Genomic DNA, 20,108 nt, shown 5'->3' on the forward strand with positions numbered 1-20,108 from the left:
GTGTACCATACTGAGATACACATCTGTCTCACCCACAAGCCTGAGTTCCTAGAGGGAAGGGGCCATGTCTTTTCATCTTTGTGCCCCAGCACTTAATAGGCATTGGCGCATAGTGCTTGCTCAGTAAATGCTTGTCACCCAGAAGAACAGGGAGTCAGACAAGGCTCAGAAATCATGGCCGAGGACATAAGCACCTCTAATGGATACTGGTGTGACGCATGGATAGGCTTTTCTTTCTTAGTCTCCTTTAAAAGAGGTAGCTTTGCACAGCGCTCCCGCAGTGCCAGCCTCTCACAGAAACTCTAATGCTGATGAAACTTGCCCTTTTCTAGATGATTTGGTTTCACAGCCACTAGAATCTCTTTAGTTCCTCTAACAAAGCAAGTAAACGCAGGAGGCTGGGAAGCAGTTATTAACTGAGGGAGATTGGTTTTCCAGTGTGATTTGTTGCTGTGTGTGTTTACTCTCCACTGGCTCTGTGTTCAGCAAGTCAATACCCCTGCGTTCTGCTGAGCCAGGCAATCTGGGGAAGCGAGCGGCGAAGCCGGGTGCTGCTCCGCTTCCAGACCCAACAGCCGCAACAGTAATAGCTGCCCTGTCTTGAATGCCTACCATGTATGGGATGTTTTCCATGTCACTCAATCCTCATAAAAACCCTGCGGGGAAAGTATTGTTTTTCTTCTGGTTCCAGACGATGTTCAGCCGCAGGGAGGTGAACTTTCCAAGGTGATATAGCTATTAAGTGGTAGTGTCTGACTTTGAATCCCTTTTGCTTACAGACCATCTTGACTGCTTTTTTTCATTCTATTGTTCCTTAGCCTCCAAAATGGTCCTTTTGCCATGGAACAGGAAAAGTACATCATCTAGAAAAGCCTGGAGTCCCCTCTCTTGTTTATTGAAAACACTATTTGAATCCTCAAGAAAACTTTTCATCTTTAACGTAGTTTCATCGTCCTCTTCTAAAATCATAAACCCCTGGAGATGAAAGGGATCAGGTTCCCGGGTTCACATTCTGCTGGGGGAGGAGACAGCGACCCTGGGATTGGGCCCCATTCTCACCTGACAGTAGAAACGTTTCCAGATTTTGCTGCATGAATGAAAAGTCTGGTGTTCCTTCGGGCTCACGTGGGTGCAGAGTTTAACAGAATTAGAGGCGCCTGGGTGGCTCAGTCGGTTAAGTGTCTGACTTCGGCTTAGGTCATGATCTCGCGGTTCATGAGTTCAGGCCCTGCATCGGGCTCTGTGCCAACAGCTCAGAGCCTGGAGCCTGCTTTGGATTCTGTGTCTCCTTCTTTCTCTCTCTCTCTCTCTCTCTCTCTCTGTCTCTTCCTCACTTGTGTTCTGCCTCTCTCTCAAAGATAAATAAACATTTAAAAAATAGTAAGTAATAGAGTTTAACAGAATGAGACTGACAGGTAAACTGTAAACTAGAAGCAGACATGTAAGTGGGCCTGTCTGTGGCCCCCAGCAGGAGAAACGGATTGCTCCAAAGCCCTGTTTCTACCAAGAGACTAAATAGGATCTTGCAGGTTTCATTCTAATTATATTCACCCCGTCCCAAATGGTCAAACATTTCTCTCAGTTTTACTGAAGTATAGAAAAGTAGATCCATGTCTGTAATCATTTATCTGAAATTTTAAACGAAATTCTTTGCTTATTACACTTTATCTTGCTGTCCCCCAAGGGGACTGACTGGGCTAGTCCTGTGCTATCAGACGTGTTAGTATCCCTACAGTATCGCCTGCTCTTACTCACATTAGATGCAATAAGTAAAGACTATAATCATTTCAGGTGAGATTTTTTAAAGTTTATTTATTTTGAGATTTGCTTTTAACAAGGAGTAGGACGGGGCACCTGGGTGGCTCAGTTGGTTAAGTGTCCGGCTTCAGCTCAGGTCATGATCTCAGAGTTCGTGGGTTGAGCCCTGCGTTGGAGCCTGGAGCCTGCTTGGGATTCTGTGTCTCCCTGTCTCTCTGACCCTCCCCTGCTCACGCTGTCTCTCTCTCTGTCTCTCAAAAAAAAAAAAAAAAAAAAAAAGGCAAAATAAAATTTGTTTCCGTGGAAGGGTCTGCCTTGCTGCCTTTCAGGAGCTGCTTGGCCCCATTCCTGTGTGCGCCTCTTTGGTAGCTCAGTTCCTTCCGGCCCTGGTAGTGCTCAGGATAGTCTCCCTGACCTCCACCCGAACCGAACATTCCCTTGGTTCTCTCCTGAGTAGGTCTGGAGAGCGGTCCGCTCCCATCGTGGTCTCTGCGAGGACCAGCTCTGCTTCACGCGACTCAACAGGCTGCGTTTCTGGACACCACGCACTCCATACGCCTTTGCTCCTTGGTTTTGGGGGAGCCTTCGCTGTGGACACCATTTTGACTCATTTCATCCGGCTCCCAGGCGATCTCTGAGGCCTCGCCCACACAGTGCCACACTGAAAAACGCAGTCTGGCCCACAGGTTTGCTTTTCACATTTTAACTGCTGCTTTTGGCTCGTGGCACGATCCCAAGGATTTTTCTGCTGCGGGATGGGTGTCACCATGCCTGGTGACCAGGCTGCTGTCTCTCACCCTGCTCACTGTGAGACACACACACTCCATACTCCCGTGATGATGCCTTACGGTTTTCAAAGCCATTGTGAGATTAACAGGCCAAAGCCAGATGGTCTGACAAACTCTCATTCCTGCTCCCATTCTGGTTCCTCGAGGCCTGTTTAGTGTTGCTTTTCCAGTGTGTGGAGTACAGCAAGCAGTGAGTGTCTGCAGAAACTATTTATACCGTGACGTGTCTGGCTGTTGTTGCCGGTGACTGGAGTTGGACAGCGGGTACCATTAGCTTCTCCCGGCACCTGATTTATACCCGTGTTCATGCCATGTGGCTCTCACTGGGCCAAAAGTCTTCAATCAGCCCAGTGACTTAAATGGCCAAGGAAGCAATGTCTAGTGAGACCTCAGGATTTACAACCTGTTCTTAGGCTATGAGGTTTTCTCTAGAATTCTTGCTGACAAGGTCTATTCCCTTAACCTGCCTGATCTGTGGGGTGTGTAAATCTTCGAACTTTTCTGCAGATTTCACTTCTGGTACGCAGGGTCTTGAACAGGAGCCCAAAGAAGATGGGCATTAGGATCCACGAGCCTCTGGATTATTTGTATGAATGTGTATGTGAGCATTTTTTGGTGGCGAGAGGCTTGCACTGGGTTCTCAGTGTAATAGTGTAAAACCTGCTTTGTCTTCTGAGCCTCTGGGAAATGAGAATGATACTAGATCTTACGCCATTCATTTGAATTAAAAGTTTTTTAATGTTTATTTATTTTTGAGAGAGAGAGAGCAGGGGAAGGGCAGAGAGAGAGGGAGACGCAGAATCTGAAGCTGGCCACAGGCTCTGAGCTGTCAGTGCAGAGTCCGATGTGGGTCTTGAACTCATGAGCCATGAGATTATGACCTGAGCTGAAGCCAGATGCTTAACCGACTGAGTCACCCAGACACCACATTTGAATGAAGCTACAATGAGTAAATGCCTAATGTAGTATCCATAAACATTCAATAAATATTAGTTATTGTTATTTGTCTGAATCTGTGATCCTCAAAGGTGAAAATTATGCGACTGCCTCTTTTATTCCTTAGAATCAGGTAGCACATACATCATCAGTAGGAATTATTAACATTTTTATAGTCCTTTATGCTGTACAAACATCTTCATAATACTGCACAGCATTCTTGTTGGTAGGCCAGAGGGGCTGCCTAACTGTCCCTTTTTACAGATGAAGAAACTGAAGGTCAAGGGAGACCACGAGCACTCAGCTAATAAGACTCAGAAGAATGGCTTCTGCTCACAGTCAGGTGGACGGACAGACAGACAATACAGTACAGAGTGTGATCTGTGCCTTGGACTGTGAGGCACAGCGTGGTAAGGCGGGCAGGACGGTCAGCCGGGGAGGGCTTCCTGGCATTAGTGACACTTTCCTGGAGCCCTGAACCGTAGGTGGGACTCGGCCAGGCAGAGGGGCCTACGGGAGTGTTGTGTGTAGAGGCCACGGCAGCACCAATTCCTCGAGGTAGGGAGACCTCAGTGGTCGGGTGCCTCTTGGCAAGAGGGGATGGCGGTGAACGCACACCTAAGGCAAAAGAGCAGTTTCCCAGAACCCAACCCCCTTCCCCTGCCCACAAAGGGGATGAATGAGGGGAAAGGAATAGAGCAGAGAATTAAGTTTGGATTCATAGACCTACCTACAAACCATGCGGCCATTTAAAATAATTCTGAGGACTAACAGCGTGGGCATGTGTTTGGTGTGTTAAGTGAGGAAGTGTATGTGTAATTGCCCGTTGGCCGTGATTTCAGCTGTGTAAGATGAAACCTACAGATGGCAAAGACTTCGAAGTTAAGTGGAAGAAGGAAAATAACTCTTGTGTTAAGGTGATATATTTTAAAAACCCACTTTGATGTGTTATTTTGTAGGTTTTGTTTTACTTGTTTTATATTCGTGTTTTGTGTGTCTATGTGCACCGTTCCCATTACACCTCCTAGGCCGTTGGGATTCCCGTGCTCCATCCGGTGTCTGGTCTGTTCAGTTCTGAGTCGTTAATTCAGCCGGCGTGCTTGCCAGGTTCCAGGCTCTGTGCTCGATCAGGTATCCGTTGTGTCTGTGTGTCCATCCCGGACTGAATCAGCTCTCAGAGAGCTCAGCACCCCCCAGCCTCAGGGACCGCCCCCATGCTGCACAGAGACATTGGCTCTTAGAGATACCACTAATTAATACTCTCCTTTTGTCCGTGTGAGGAAAAAGAAAAGGCAATGCCAGTTAGTGAACAAGGCTTCTTCCAGGATCTAAAAGGAATGAAGCACTAATAACAATAAGTAATGAGTAAGCAAGGAGCTGACAACTGAAATAACTGGGTATCAGGCAGAAGTGTCCATTCGACCTGGCTTGTAACTGTTTGTGGAGTCTGGTGCTTTTGGAAAACTGCCTGGATCCTTCTAAGTTTTCACAGGGATCAAAGGCTTTGTTCCCTCTGAATGTGTTTTTAAAGCATTTGGTTGGAAGCTTTCCCTTTCATGCAGGTGGATGAAAAGGCAGCATATGCTGTTAGATCAGGCATCAGCCAGCAACCTTTATGTATGTTCCGGGCATGTCTAAGGTTCTGTCCCTTCTGAAAGCTTCCTCAAGACACGGGGACACTTAAAAATTATATTTAAGACACAACATATGGTATGTGCTTTAAAATGCTCCAACACACACCTTCAGTGTGTGGAAGGATATGAAATAAGGGTGATGGGTATATGGGGTTCTTTATACTATTCCCTTTACCTTGTTAGTTTGAAAATTTTCATAAGAAAAAAAATCTTAAGTAGCATTTCAAAGACTGATACCAAACGCCCTACGTGACTTACACCCTCTGATACCTTTGGGGTCCTTGGATCCCAGAGTTCAGCGGAGTAGGAGCTGATAAGCCAGAGGAAGCAGAGACGCTCCGAGGTGGCACCTGTCAATGGACATTAGGCTTTGCTCAGCACCGGGAGTGATTTCAAACACTGTAGACTTACCAGCTCACCACAACAGTTACTCCTTCATCCATTGCTTTCCCTCATGGTCTCTGATTATTCGGTTAGAGGTTAGGAAACGGTTGGCTTGTTTGCTCATTCATTCATTCATTCATTCATTCAGCAAATATTGACTAAGCATTGTTCTAAAAGCTTAGGATGTTCTAAAAGCAGTGAGGTTTGAGCTCAAGTTGAGGGTATGTTGTACTGTGGAGAGAGAGATGATTAACATGTACACATCTAGGGGCGCCTGGGTGGCTCAGTCAGCTATGCATCTGACTCTTGATTTTGGCTCAGGTCATGATCTCACAGTTCATGAGATCCAGCCCCGTGTCGGGCTGCATGCTGACACCACAGAGCTTCTTGGGATCTCTCTCTCTGCCCCTCCCCTGCTCATGCTCTCCTTCTCTCTTAAAATAAGTAAATACACATTTAAAAAAAACCGCACACGTACACCTATGAATGTACATGACCATTTCCAGTGGCCGTAAGTGAGTGCCGTGACAACTTTGTGAAGGTCAGGGAAGACACCAGAGCTACTTTAGGTTAGGAGATTAGAGACCACCTCACTGAGGAGGTACAATTTGAGGTGAGTCCCAAATGACAAGAAAGAGCCATCTGGCGATCTCTAATGGGAACAGCTTTTCCAACAGGGAATGCAGAGAAGGGAAGGCAACCTTGACGTGGTTGGTAAAACAGAACGTGAGCACCCCGAAGGTGAGGTGTGGGCTCCGTCTTTGGTAGCTTTCGTTTTCTTCCATTCCCTTTCTTCTCTCCTTGTTCTCTTTAAAACTTGTGTGTTCCCCATAGATCAGTTTCTCTTTCTGGGTTCCATTTCCCACCATTTGTCTTTGTGGATTGTCCCTGAACACTGCCTCCCCCCACATTCTACACTGACTTTTGGTTGGGGGGGGGCCCTAGCCTCCTGAAAGGAGACCTCGCTCACGGCAGTGGGAAGGTGTGAGCAGATTCGCGTGTAACTCCCCTTGCACAGATAAGTGCAAGTCAGAAGTCAGCCGTCCCGGTCCTTTAAAGCCCACCTTCACATCTCCCACTTTTCACAGGCTGAATCAGAGATGTTAGTTGTGAAAGGAACCTTAGACATTATGTAGTAATGAGGTGTCTTTGGGGGGGAGGAGGGGTTTTAATTTTAAAAGATGAGCGTTCTCCATATTGAGTAGAAAAGCAAGATGGACACTCATGTACTGCTGGTTAGAGTACAAATTGGCGCTCACCTTAAAAGTGTGGAACATGCCTTTTGACCAGCAAATTCCATCTCTAGGAGTTTATTCTAAGAGAGTGTGCAAAGGTGTGTTTATAAAAATCTCCATCACTATGTTAAACGGGCCGTGATCGAAATGTTGAACCGTAGAAAAGTGGTTAAGTGAATGTGGTTCGTCTTTGCTAGAATACTGCATAGCCGTTTGGAGTGGTACTGTGGAGTGAGTTTAATTATATGGGAAACTGTTTATATTTTATGTCAGGAATACTTTTGACCCCACTTAATAAAAAAAAAAACCACCAATTATTTTCAGTGGGTGAGTTAAGTAGGGATTTATTTTTCTCACATAACAAGAAGTTGGAATGTAGGCAGCTACTGGCATTGGTTCAGTGGTTAAGCAAGATCAGGACTGCATCTCTGCAATATATGTGAACTTTTTTATTTTTAAGATTTTATATTTTTAAGTGATCTCTACACCCAATGTGGGGCTTACACTCACAACCCAGAGATCAAGAGTTGCGTGCTGTACTGAATGAGTCAGCTAGATGCCCCTCTGAGAACTTTCTGGTGCTCACAAGATACCTCGTGGTCACAAGAGGGCTGCTTCAGCTTCAGGCATTGAGTCCACCTCTAGAGCAGAGAGGGCATGGAGGTGGTAACAGTTATATCTACCTTTAATCAGGAAAGCAAAACCTTTCCTCCGTGCTCCCGGCAGATCTCTTTTTTCTATTCTGGACCCAAACCATGTCACATGGGCACTCTTGGTTGCAGTGGATACTGATAAAGTCAGCATTTAGCTTTTCAAAACAGTAGAGTACAGGCAGACAGGGAGATGAGAGTTGGATATGAGTATTGGGTCCCAGAACGCACAGTGACACACAATATTAAGTGGCAAAGATAGTTGGCAGAATGACATTTATAACACAGTCCCATTAGAATATATGAAGTAAAATGGATGGTTTATGAATTTAAAAACAAAATAAAAAACTAGAAAGACATACTCCAAAGTTTTTTTCTTTTTTTCCTTATGTGTATCAATTCTATTTTTGAGAGATAGAGAGACAGAGAGAGAGAGAGAGAGAACAGTGGAGGGGCAGAGAGAGAGAGAGAGAGAGAGAGAGAGAGAGAGAGAGAGAGAATTCCGAGCAGGCTCCGTGCTGTCAGCGCAGAGCCTGATGTGGGGCTTGAACTCACAAACTGAGATCATGACCTGAGCCGAAATCAAGAGTCAGATGCTCAACCAACTGAGCCACCCAGGTGCTGCCCAATTTTTATTTCTGAGTGGCATTGTTTTACATTCTCAAAGTTTACAATACAGAGTTAAAGTAATTCTCTCTTTAATCTCTACCAGCCCCCTTTAAAAGCCCTGAAGCTCTGGCTGGTGTGATGTGCTGTAAAATGAAACTCAGGTAAGCGACAAGGAGCTTGTCCCAAGTCTCACATCCAGTTAGAGGCAGAGCATGGCCAGGCCTTACATGTGGCCAGGAATTATATAGAAAGAAAGAGAGAGAGAGAGAGAGAGAGACAGAGACAGAGAGACAGAGGGAGGGAGGGAGGGAGAGAGGGAGGGAGGGAGGGAAGGAGGGAAGGAGGAAAAATCATTGGTTTAGTTCTAGACCCTCTTCCAAATAAGCATGGACTTTTAAAACCTCCTCCAAGCCAACCATATCCCAGCTTCCTCTTCTTCCTTCTGTGTTGTGCTTGGCCATCCCTGGCAGGTAATTGTCTCCCCACATACAGACTTTTGGTACCTACAGTTGTACATGTTCATTGGAGAGACATTAGTCACTTGGCAGTCAGTACTGCACAAATACTTGTTATCAGATACTGTTAGGCACTAGAAATATAATGGTGACCAAGACACAGTCCTTGACTTGAAGAAGTTGACATTGGCTGGAGAGGCAGCCAAGCAAATAAGCCATTACAGCACAGAGGGACCTCTGCTCCCATAAAGGGATCGGGGACAGGCAGGGGGCGGGGGGAGAGCGTGTTCCAAGGAGGTTTCCATAAGGAAGTCACTGCACGCAGAGATCTGACCGAGAAATGGATGCTAACTAGGAAGAGGTGTGCCGAGGGCCGGGGTGGGGGGAAGCTTTCCAGGCAAAGGAAAGTCATTCCAGCCTTTCCTGAAGCATGTCTGAGGGCTGAGGGATACTGATATTTTTCCTGGAAAAGAGGGGTTAAAAGGTAAATAAAGTTAAGGGAGCCTAACGGGTTTCTGCATGTCCCAGACTGCCCTCAGCTCTTCTTTTTTCCACACACCATCTTATCGATCTTCTTTTCTCTAGAGTTTTTGCAGTTTATAGTGTTTCATCTGAGTGCCATTGAATTGTGTGACATAGGCGAATTCATAAAATTTCCCCTGGTTTTTAATTTAAAAATATCACCAGCCCCCTTTTTTTTTTGGCCCCTATTAGTTTTTATCACATTTTGGAGCAGATTTTTAAGTTTGGAGGCGGGGAAAGGGTTGTTCTGAGGACATTTTCTGGGCATGGACTCTCAGTGTTGCCCTAGGTTTGTCATAAAAAGAATGATGTGAAGAAATGAGACGCGAGGGATAAGACATAAATTGGTTTTGGGGTACCTGAATAGCTCAGTCAGTTAGATGTCTGATTCTTGATTTCGGCTCAGGTCATGATCTCACGGTCCATGGAATTGAGCCCCACATCGGGCTCTGTGCTGCCCGCTAGCTCAGAGCCTGGAGCCTGCTTCGAATTCTGTATCTCACTCTCCCTCTCTGACTCTCCCCTGCTTACGCTGTCTCTCTCTGTCTCTCAAAAATAAATAAAAATATATAATACAAAAATTTTTAAAAAAACCATATTCCCAGGAGAATCCAGAAAAGTAAGAGATGGGGCGTCTCTTTAAATTTGTCCCACCTGGGCAAGCCAGCCCCCTAGCTCTCCAAAGATGTTTAGTTGAGTAATTAATAGCCCCGCAAAGAAGAGAAAGAAGCAGGAATGCTGGGGAGTGTCTAGATCCCGATCTCCCTGGATTTGCCAGGATTCCAGCCTGGTATCTTCCGAGAGGTATTCTTGCATTTCCAGTGCCCATTGTCATATGCAGAGTAACGCTTAATCCTCCCCAGAGCTCTTCACTGCCTTTGTCCTGGGGCTCTTCATGGTTTAAACTGAGTTTCCTCCCTTTGCTTCCAGGAGCTTTCAACAGGTAGGAGAAGCAGGATATTTGGAATCAAGCCGGGTGTGGGTCCTGGCTTATCACTTGAGAAGTTTTACTTCACCTCCGCCAGCCTCACTTTGATTATCTATAAAATGGGAATTATTATCTGTCTGCTAAGATCATGGAGTTTGAAATGTTACAACATGTGCAAAGCAGTGGGTACACTTGGAGCTTCCGAGATTCTCAGGAGCTGTTTAAGGCTTTATCAGCTCCCCTTGGCTTATGAAGTAAAGTCCAAGCCCCTTAGACGGAAACCCAGGGTCTCCCGCCCTTTGCGAGGGGCCCTCTCCTTGTCTTCCATCACTTCCTGTCCAGGACTCCAGCCACATGCCCGGCTTCTTCTCACCTCTGTGCTTCTGTTTTACTGCCTGTTCCACTCAGTGTTCCACTCAGTGTTTAAGACTCAGCAAAAGAGGCAGAACAAAAGTCAGCACTCAGATGATTGTGTTTTTATGAAGTCCAAGAACACACAAAACTAATCTATGGTAATAGAAGTCAGAAACTGGCAAAGGGGGACGGGTCAGCCGGAAAGAGGCATGAGAGAACATCCCGGGACGATAGAAATGTTCTAAATCTTGGTTTTGATAGTGATTACACGAATTTATGCAATTGTCAAAACTTACCAAACTGAATATTTATCATCTGTGCATTTTGTTGTATGTTAATAATACCTTAAAAAACAAAACAAAAACAACAAAAAAAAAACAAAGGCATGGAGGTCATTCTCTCCAGAAACCTTTCCCTGGCCTGCTTTGGCTAGAGTGAAGCCGCTCTGTAGGGTCCCTGACTCCCTGCACACATCTCTGCCATTGCACTCAGCACAGAGATATCTCTTCTTTATGTGTTTTGTGCTTTATTAGTCTGTAATTGCTGGGAAGGGCCCAGACTCTTGTTATCTGTGTGACCTTTGGAAAAGCACTTAGTCTTACCCCATCTGTGCCTTAGGTTGCTCACCCGTAAATGAGGAGGGGATAGCGGCTCCTAGTTGTTGGGCTGCTGAGAAGGGTTAGTATGTGAGGGATCCGGCACAGAGCAGGTACTCAGTAACCTCTAGTCCCGTAAAAGGGCAGGTGTACTCAGACTGTACTCGTATTTGCAGAGAAAGTGAGACTTATTTTTCTACAGCTAACTCGGTCTTCGTTGGAGCCTCTTCTTGGTTTGCATGCTGGATGGTAGAAGAAAACCAAGTTTTAGTCTAGTCCGATAACGTCGGCTCATATAACTGAAATAAGCTTTTTAGTTAGCTTGGTTTTTATTGGGGTGTTTCAGTCTTTCAGAGCCCCGTCCCCACTCTAGTTGCTGGGTAAAATGAGACCTGAGTATAGTGGAATGAGTGGTTTGCACGACTGCCTAGTGGCAGGGAGCGTGGGGCCACAAGCCCCCGACTCTTCTGTCCCTGTCTGAGCCCTGTCTGGGCTCCTCCCTGGAGGGGAGCGCCTGAAACACATCCGGTGCTGCCTGGCTTTTCAGGGTGTCCTGTGGCAACAAGCAGAGGAGGCCTCGGGGCTGGCCGCTGGCCACCGGCCTCCAAGCCCCTGCACGGTGCCCGTCCATCGGCCCTCAAATACAGGGGGAGAGCACAGTGACACATTTTGACATGAGTCCTATTTATTATCTTTGTAACATTGGGAATAGTTTCTGACCACCGATGTTTGGTGCCTTGATTAAAATATCTCAGCACCCTGTTCTCTTTCTTCTGGTCTCTTTTCTCATCCCTTCCCTTGAAGTGGAGAGAGAAGGCACGACACTTGGTACTGAAACAGTATAAGATTTTAAACTTCTAAAATAACAACAAGGTGGAAGAACCCTGCCTACCTAAATTGATTGAAGCCCTAGGAATTGTCAATAAACTGCAACAATGTTAAAATTGTTATTACAGCTAACATTTGTTAAGTGCCTTGCAGTAATTTTTTCCCAGGACGGTGCCTAGCTCGACTCAGTGAATTATTGCTGCTGTTACAGCTGTTATTTAATCTCTGCACTGTCTCTGGTAAAGTTATGATCCCTTTTCACAGAGGAGGGAATTGAGCCTCAGATAAAGTGGCCCCAGAGCACCACGTAATACGCATGGGGAGCAGGTTGCGAATCTAGGTCGTCCGGCTCCACTTCCCAGGCTCCTCCTGTTTCCTTAGTCTCCTTGGTTCCGTCATAACTGTCCCCTCACCACACCTGTTCATTGACAGAGTCTTCAGGTGAGACAGGATTTCCATCTTTTTTTTTAAGTTTATCCATTTATTTTGAAAGAGCGAGAGGGAAGGAGAGAGAACAAGCTGGGGAGGTGCAGAGAGAAGGGAGACAGAATCCCAAGCAGGTTCCATGCCATCAGTACAGAGCCCACTGTGAGGCTCGAACTCATGAACTGTGAGATTATGACCTAAGCCCAGATCAAGAGTCAGACACTTAACTGAGCCACCCGGGTGCCCCCAGAATTTCTGTCTTTAAACCAGAACAAAAAGAGAGTCTTAAATTCTGAGACACGGTCTTCTTAGGGCTTCTGTGTACTGAGCCACATGGGGTCAGACTAATTAGCTTGTGATTCTGTCCTACAGGTACATTCAGAGGTAAAGGAAAAGTACCAGCATGTTTAACACCTCCAGCTTCTCACATTAGATCCTGTATGTATGCACACACACACACACACACACACACACACACACACGCGCGCGCGCGCGCGCGCGCATACCTGATAAGTTATTTTAGTAGGTATTGATGAGAACAAAATGCGTGAGACTCCTTTTCTTCAGGCTCACTAAGAGCTTTTCACATCGATTTCGAAGATAATGCAGTTTGAAACATTTCTAATTCCAGCAAACAGCCAGCGCTGAAGAAACCCTTACAGTCCCTGGCCTTTTGCAAGTTGGTTATTAGCGTTGAGTATTACTGTGCAGAAGACAACAGTTGAGCAAACCTTTGACCTGATTGTGGAAAACAAAACCTTTCTTCTGATATTCTGGAGAGGAAGCTAGCCCAGGAGCCGGATTGTTGGGCAGGAGGAGGATTAATCATTTAGCATTTTCCACTGTGACTCTACTGTGCTGCCTGCTCTAATGGATTCCAAACACATATGCAGAGTAAGAATTCACGCAGGCAAAGGCTCGGACCTCTCCTCGGAGCCTCCCAAAGAACAGAAAGACACACCTGGGGGAGGGGGCTGCCTGGGTGGCTCAGTCAGTGAAGCGTCTTGACTTTGGCTCAGGTTGTGATCTCATGGTTCATGAGTTTGAGCCCCGCACGGGGTATCGGGCTCTCTGCTGTCATCGCAGAGCCTGCTTTGGATCCTCTGTCTCCCCCCTCACCCCGCTACTCTGTCTCAAAAATAAACAAACGTAAAAAAAAAAAAAGAAAGATACACTCTGACCTAAGGTCAGAACTTTGACTCTACTCCACCGCATTGGTTATTTCCTGCTCCGTTTGCTAATCCATAGTGAGGTGCTCACACCATCTGTCCTCAGGCACAGGGAGGCCAGCTAGTGTAGGAAGTGGGTTGAAGTAATCCAGATTCTGAAGCAGCCTCCACAGAACGTGTGAGAGGGCCAGCCGAGCTTGGCACCTCGTGTGGCCCGGGGGGCATTTGTGATCCCCAGGAGCCCAGGCCTGGACCAACCACTAACCTTCCTGGGCCTCCACTTTCTCAGCCTCCAAACCGGACCCAGGGTCTTCATCCTGCCTGCTTCGTGGGGAGGAAGTGAGCACACTTGGTAAATATTTACAGTTGAAAGCACATTTAAAAGGAAGTTGTTTTCAGAAGGTTAAACACTCTATGATTCCACTTACTGAAGTACCCAGGGTTATAAAACTCATAGAGATAGAAAGTAACCTGGTGGTTGCCAGGCCTGGGGGAGCAGGAATGGGAGGTGGTGTTTGATGGCGTCAGAGATTCCAGGTGAGAAGATGAAAAGTTGTGGAGATGGATGGTGGTGATGGCTGCATGACAATATGAATAACTGAACTGCGTAACAGTGCCATTATAGACTTACAAATGGTTGAACTGGTAAATTTTATGTTTATTTCACCACATTAAAAAAAACAAGTTGTTTTAATGTTCCCACAACTGAGAGTCTTAACCAACCAACCTTACCAGCGCTCCCTTCTCAGTCTTAGGAAGATCCTTCCTCTAACAGCACCGGTTGAGGGGCGCTTGGGTGGCTCAGTTGAGCATCCGACTGGCTCAGGTCATGATCTCGCAGTTTGTGAGTTTGAGCCCCATGTTGGGCTCTGTGCTAACAGCTCAGAGCCTGGAGCCTGCTTCCGATTCTGTGTCGCCTTCTCTCTCTGCCCCTCCCCTCTTTGTGCTCTGTCTCTCTCTCTCAAAAATAAACATAAAAAAATGCACCAGTTCAGGAGAGTAGAGGTAGCTTGAGATTACCGAGGCTGCAAAGAGCGCTCCCTCATGGCGGGTTCTGTGCCAGGTGCAGGATGTGGACAGGTAAATGGGTGGGTGCCTCCTGTCTGGGGAGGGTGCACATGTACAGACAGACCGTTGCAGTGTCATGTGAGAGGGTCTACAGCAGGGTGGCTGCCTGCTGTTGTAACCTAACTGGATGGGTTCACTGCTTGGGGTGCCTCAAATGGACACAACCCAAAGAACTACTGAAAGCAAAAAACATGTACTTGTTACATTTACATTGTTACATTTGTTATAGGTGAGGAGACAGGGAGATAGCTCTCAAAGCACTTTGGGTCCAGGGGGGTTGGTTAGTACAGGAAGTACTTATTCAGTGTATTAGAGGGTGGCAGGGAGCTGGCCTGGGCACTTTGATTCAGTACCTAGGACATCAACATGCAAATGCATACACTGTATGTTCAAAAGATGGCAAAACAACAAAAACCAACCAACAAAACAAAACCCCCAACAACCCTCTGCCCCTAAGAGATCTTCAGATTATACTGAACTCAAGGTTAACTTGGGGGCAGCTCCAGGGGCGGGTCTTCCGTGCAGGTCCTCAGCTCCGGTGCAGGTCACACTGGCTCACCTGGGGGGCCGGCAGGTGAAACACCTAGCTGGCCCTCTCCGTTTCTGAACTGTTGGTTCGTGAAACAGAACCCCTACCTTCCCTGCTTTGGTCCCTTCCCCTCCTCCCTTGTGCTGGTAGCTTTCAGCCCGTGGTGGACCCAGCACCCTGGCTGACCCTGTGGGAGGGCAGGAGGGCTCCCCCGGGGCCCAGCGGATGTGCCAGCCCCTGACCTGAGATTGGCCGTGCCCACCTTACAGCTCCATTGTGCTCTCTCTTTCTGCTGGAGTGCACTGTCTGCCTTCTTTCCCCCTAAAATCCTGATCCTTAATGTGTCAGCCCAGATGCCACTTCCCTTCTGGAAGCATTCCCTCCAGCCAGCCAAAATTAATCTCTCCTCCTCCCGACCCCCCCTTCCCGAGTCCCTCCTTGTGTCTCCACTTAGCACGTAGTTCATTCTGTCAGGTGCTGCAGCTGTTTGTCTTCCTGCCTCCCCTGTTGGATATTATTGGGATCTTTACATTCCAAGTAAGAGAAATCAGCTGGAGGAGCCAGCGTGAGCGTCAGGTGAGTATCAGAATGCGGATGTCTTCCCAGGCCGGGATACTTTCCTGCTCTGTTCCTGCGTCCTCATCCCGGCTTTGCTTCTCGGCCACATGGCAGATGGCCTCCAAGCTCTCGGGAGTGGGTTCTGTGCTGTGTGCTCAGCGATCGCCCCTTGGCCTGGGGACCCAGGATCCCAGGCACACTTGGGGTGGACCAAGGCCCCCGTGTGCCGGGGTAGAGGGGCCCTTAAGGGGTCAGTGTGAGCTGAGCTCCCTGTAGCACTGGACACGCCAGACCACTCAGTCCTTCCAGCTTCTTCCCTGGGCTTCCCACCCTGCTCCCTGTCCCACGTCCTCTGCTTCTCTGGCCGCTTCTTCATTCTCTTCTTGGTGGAAGAAATGCTGCGACTTTCATCCACCTTTGATACTATCAGTGTTCCCTGTGGTTTCACTTACGCGTCTTCTCCTTTATTTCATTATCTTTGGATAATCTCAGTAAGTCTCATGACTTCACTTGTTATCTGTTTGCACTCATCATGTTGACTGCTCAGACCTGAGTGCCTGACCCGTGATGTACACAAAAAAACCTGCGCGGACCATCCATCAGTCAGCCCTCTGTGCCACCCTCATTCACCTGACCCACCCGCATTCTCTGTCTCTGTGCCTGGTGTCCCATCTGGGGGTCACCTTTCCGTCTTACCTCCCAAGTACCTCAGATCTGTCCCTGCTTAATTTAGGCCTGCGTAATTTCTTATTATCCTGTAAGTAGCTTCCTGATGCCACCTTGCCATTTGCTTCCTCATCGTGCAGCGCCAAGCGATCTTTGTGAACAAATATCTGGTTATGTAAGTCCCTTGCTTACGATCTTTCAGTGCTTATTCATTGCCATTGGAATAAAACTCAAATGTGTGATACACAAAACTTACCTGTCTTCACTCACCTGTCTCTGCAGCTTCACCTCTTGCTTCTCTCCAGCCGTATAGTTTCTGAATGTGTGTTGTTCTCTAAGACTCCCCTTCATGTCTTACTTTTTAGAAAAAAAATAAAGTCATTGTTTACAAATGAAGCATTAACATAATAGTAAAGTACAGACTACTTCTTAAGTTACAGAAGGGGAATGAGGTCCTTAGGTTCAGGGGAAATATGTCTACCTCTATTTGGTCTATTTAAAAAGCTGCCACCGAGTACAAGAATAGTAGTAATCCTGGTGAGGTTTTGGAGTGGTGGTGGGGTTCAGAGCCAACGGCCAAGCAAGGAATTCTTGACCCGTCTTTGGTGCAACTAGGTGATTTTATGAAAGCACAGGAATAGGACTCCTGGGCAGAAAGAGCTGCATTGGAGTTGCAAAGAGTGACTGGTTACATATTACGGAGTTGGGGTTGGTAAAGACCAAAGGGAGCTCTCCAGAAGGACGCTGATATGCTAAAGAGGACTCCTAAGCTGCCAGGGGCCTTGCTATTGTCCAGCTAAGGTTTTTTTCTCTAGTGAGGCATTAACATGAGGACAGTAGAGCGTTCCAGGAGGAATGATATACTGTGTATTTGCCTCAAGTATTTGCCTCAGGGGGCTGCAGGTTATAAAGAAATTTAATTTTATCTACCATTTCCTTTTCCCTTTGTTCCCCATATCACTATGGAGGGGAGGGTGATGTTAGGGCCCTACGAAACGGAGGCCATAGTTTTCTGGAGATTTGGCTGTTAATAAGATTGCCTTTTTCTTGTAATTTACTAAGACATTTGTAAACTGATGAGACTCAAGTCCTGCATGACTGTGATCTCTATCACTTAACCATTTGTTTTCTTTCCTTTCCTTTGTTGTTGGGCAGTGGGGAAGGCCACCACGTATCCCACAGTGGTGGTGGCGGGGGCGGTGGTGTTGTGCTAGCTGGTGCTTGGCCCTCAGCTTGCCTTAAGGTCCTTCATCAACACTGTATCACATATTCCAGACGCATGGAAACCTACTTCTACCCCAAACCGAAAAAGACCTGAAGGTTTGGACAATGTAGTTTTACATGCCTTCAAGTAAACCACATTAGATCTGTATTCCGTATTGAAATCTCTTGCATCTAAGGTGGAAGTTGGAAGATGCTTATCTGTCCACACAGTTGGCAGAGCACAGACCCTGAACTGACTGACTTGCTTATGTCCAATAGGCTTTGCCTAGTTGGCAGTGAACTGAAATGGGACTTGCTGTGGGGCAGGGAAAGGACATGTGGGTGAGAAAGAAGACAGGGAACATATGTTTTGTAAACAACCACCAGTCCTGTGCCACAGTCCAGATTTGTTGTCCCATGATGATTAGTATTTTATGCTGCTCCATAGCAGACTGGTTATTTCCTAGTGTCTGCCCTGAGGTACCAGTTAAATAGAATTCTCCATCTTCATGGCCACAGTTCCCCAGGATTCAAACTTTCTCTTTCTAAGTTTATTTACTTTTCAAAGGGAGTGTATGCAAGCAGGGGAGGGGCAGAGGGAGGGGGACAGAGGATCTGAAGTGGGCTCCATGCTGACAGAATTCAGCCTGATGTGGGGCTGGGACTCATGAACCATGAGATCATGACCTGAGCCAAAGTTGGAGCTCAACCTTCTAAGACTCCCAGGTGTTCCCCAAGTTCAAACTTTTAAGTATAACTTTCTGTCTTGAACTATTAGGAATGTTTGGTTGCAAATAACAGAAAATTTAAAGAACAGTGGTTTAAACAAATAGGAGTGGTGGGGTTTTTTCCCCACATAGTATAAAATATAGACATAGGCAACTTTCATCCTTGTGGTGACAACATGGTTGCTACAGCTCCAGCCATCAGCTCTGTGTTCAAGGGGAAAAGAAGGGTAAGAGGAAGAATCCTTTCACCAACTCTGTCTCCTTTTATTAGGAATCAGAAGCAGATTTTTCCTTAGGTTTTATTCACCAGAATCACAATCTATGGCCATCTATGACTTCAAGGGAGTCTGGGAAAATATATTTAGCAGGGCGTGTTAAAGTACTGAACAGAATTGGGGTTATGATGAGGAGAAAGGAGTAAGGATTAGTGTATTCACATGCAACAGGGTCTGTTACATATTTCATCAGATGTGTTTCTATACCTGTAGTTAACGTGTCATATTTACTATTGTTGAAATCCCTTTCGTGCTATTCTTTTATCTCTTCAAATTCAAATGTGTTCCAGTATTTTTGTAAAGTACTTTCTGCCAGAATGCAGTTTTACATTGGAGAAGCCTGGCTTTAAATGGACAAAAAATAGCGTTAGGGCCAGGGCTAGGCAAAAGGCATTGGTTGGACTGAGTGTACTCTGGAAACCACACTCCCTAATTCTATTAGTTTTTTCACTATCAAGCTATTTAATCAGACGTTCATAATATGTATGCAAATCTTGTTAATCTTTTGTTGATAGTGACCGTGAGTCTGGATGGTCCATGCTTGACGTAGCAGCCTCAGAATGACTCAGCATGTGCGTGGAGACTTCATTCGTATCTTTTCTGCTCGTATCAATGATTCTTCATAATCATTTGGTTTTGTGATATAAGTTTGTTGGAATTAAACTCGAACAGCTTATAAATAGTATAATTAATTTTTGTTACACTCCAGTTCTAATTGCTAATTGATTTCAATGTACTGTTGTGTATCCTGTCTATTCTTCATGTTTATCCTGGATCATGACACTCACACTGTTGTTATTTTACTTATCACTAGGGTTGTATCGAGCTGCGAGGACAGTGCTGGGGAGGAAGGATTCCTGCCCTCTTCAAGGACCCTCTAGCTGGACTCAGAATCAAACTGATACCAGTTTAACAGGAGAAAATAAAATTTAATAACATTTGTATGGGGAACCTACACTGACATGGGAATTCCAAAGACAGGCAAAAGGAAGCAGAAGTGTCATCCCGAACTAAGGAGAAAGGGGTGTGGGAGCGTGGGACTCCAGAGGAAAGGATGCACCTCACGAGGCCATAAGAGGAGCAGATGTTTGGTAATTAGGTGTTGACCCTGCTATACAGATGGGTCACTCGGATAAGATTTCTCTCTGCTTACGATCCTTATTCTGGGAAGGACCCCAATTTAGATTCTATTAAGTAGTTAAGGGAGGGCTCAGAATAATCTTCATGTCAGAGTGTTCTCACTTGGGGCAACCTGCCCATGGCCCCTGCAACAGGAACCGTATTTGTTTGGCTTATCATCTGCTTAGCAGAGTGTGTGGCCCATAGTAGGTGCCCAGTAAACACTGGTCGTATAATTGAATTACCAAATGACTCCCGACAGTAATCAGTTGTGTATCAGAAGCCCAAGCAGTCCTAACTGGCCTGCTAGTTCCTGTGTGCCAGCTAATGTTTTATTTTAAAAGAAAAAGTAGAAAACGTAGGTTACACCCTAGAATGTGTCAGGCTGTGTTTGGATCTGTAGACTATATACGGTGGTTCTCTGTTTTCCTCTGAAACATTTTTGTTTCATAATCTAGACCACCAGAAAGAGAATGACTTCCTGATTCCACTTCCCAGGTGCCAGGGAGCTGTTCTGATTGCCCTGACTTGGGTCAGGACCTTACTGCTGCACCAGGCAGGCGGGCGGACCACATTATAGTGCTATTTTTGTAAACACTGAAGCGGGGGTAGAAGCCATGCCTGGAAAAGGGGTTTGCGGTAAAGCCATGTCACTGGTTCTGCTGCTCAGCTCCCGTAAGCCCCCTTTTC

At 46.4% G+C, this 20,108-nt stretch overlaps 1 long non-coding RNA gene across 1 annotated transcript in view; it reads left to right on the forward strand.

Moving 5' to 3' along the window:
• Window positions 1–19,209, forward strand: part of LOC115303552 — a 61,190-nt gene extending 41,981 nt beyond the window's left edge. Inside the window, exon 3 of the long non-coding RNA XR_003914124.1 lies at window positions 19,114–19,209. This is a non-coding gene — a long non-coding RNA (uncharacterized LOC115303552). The remainder of the gene's footprint in view (window positions 1–19,113) is intronic.
• Window positions 19,210–20,108: the final 899 nt, after the last annotated feature.

Source organism: Suricata suricatta, chromosome 10, assembly GCF_006229205.1.
Source record: "Suricata suricatta isolate VVHF042 chromosome 10, meerkat_22Aug2017_6uvM2_HiC, whole genome shotgun sequence".
NCBI lineage: Eukaryota > Metazoa > Chordata > Mammalia > Carnivora > Herpestidae > Suricata > Suricata suricatta.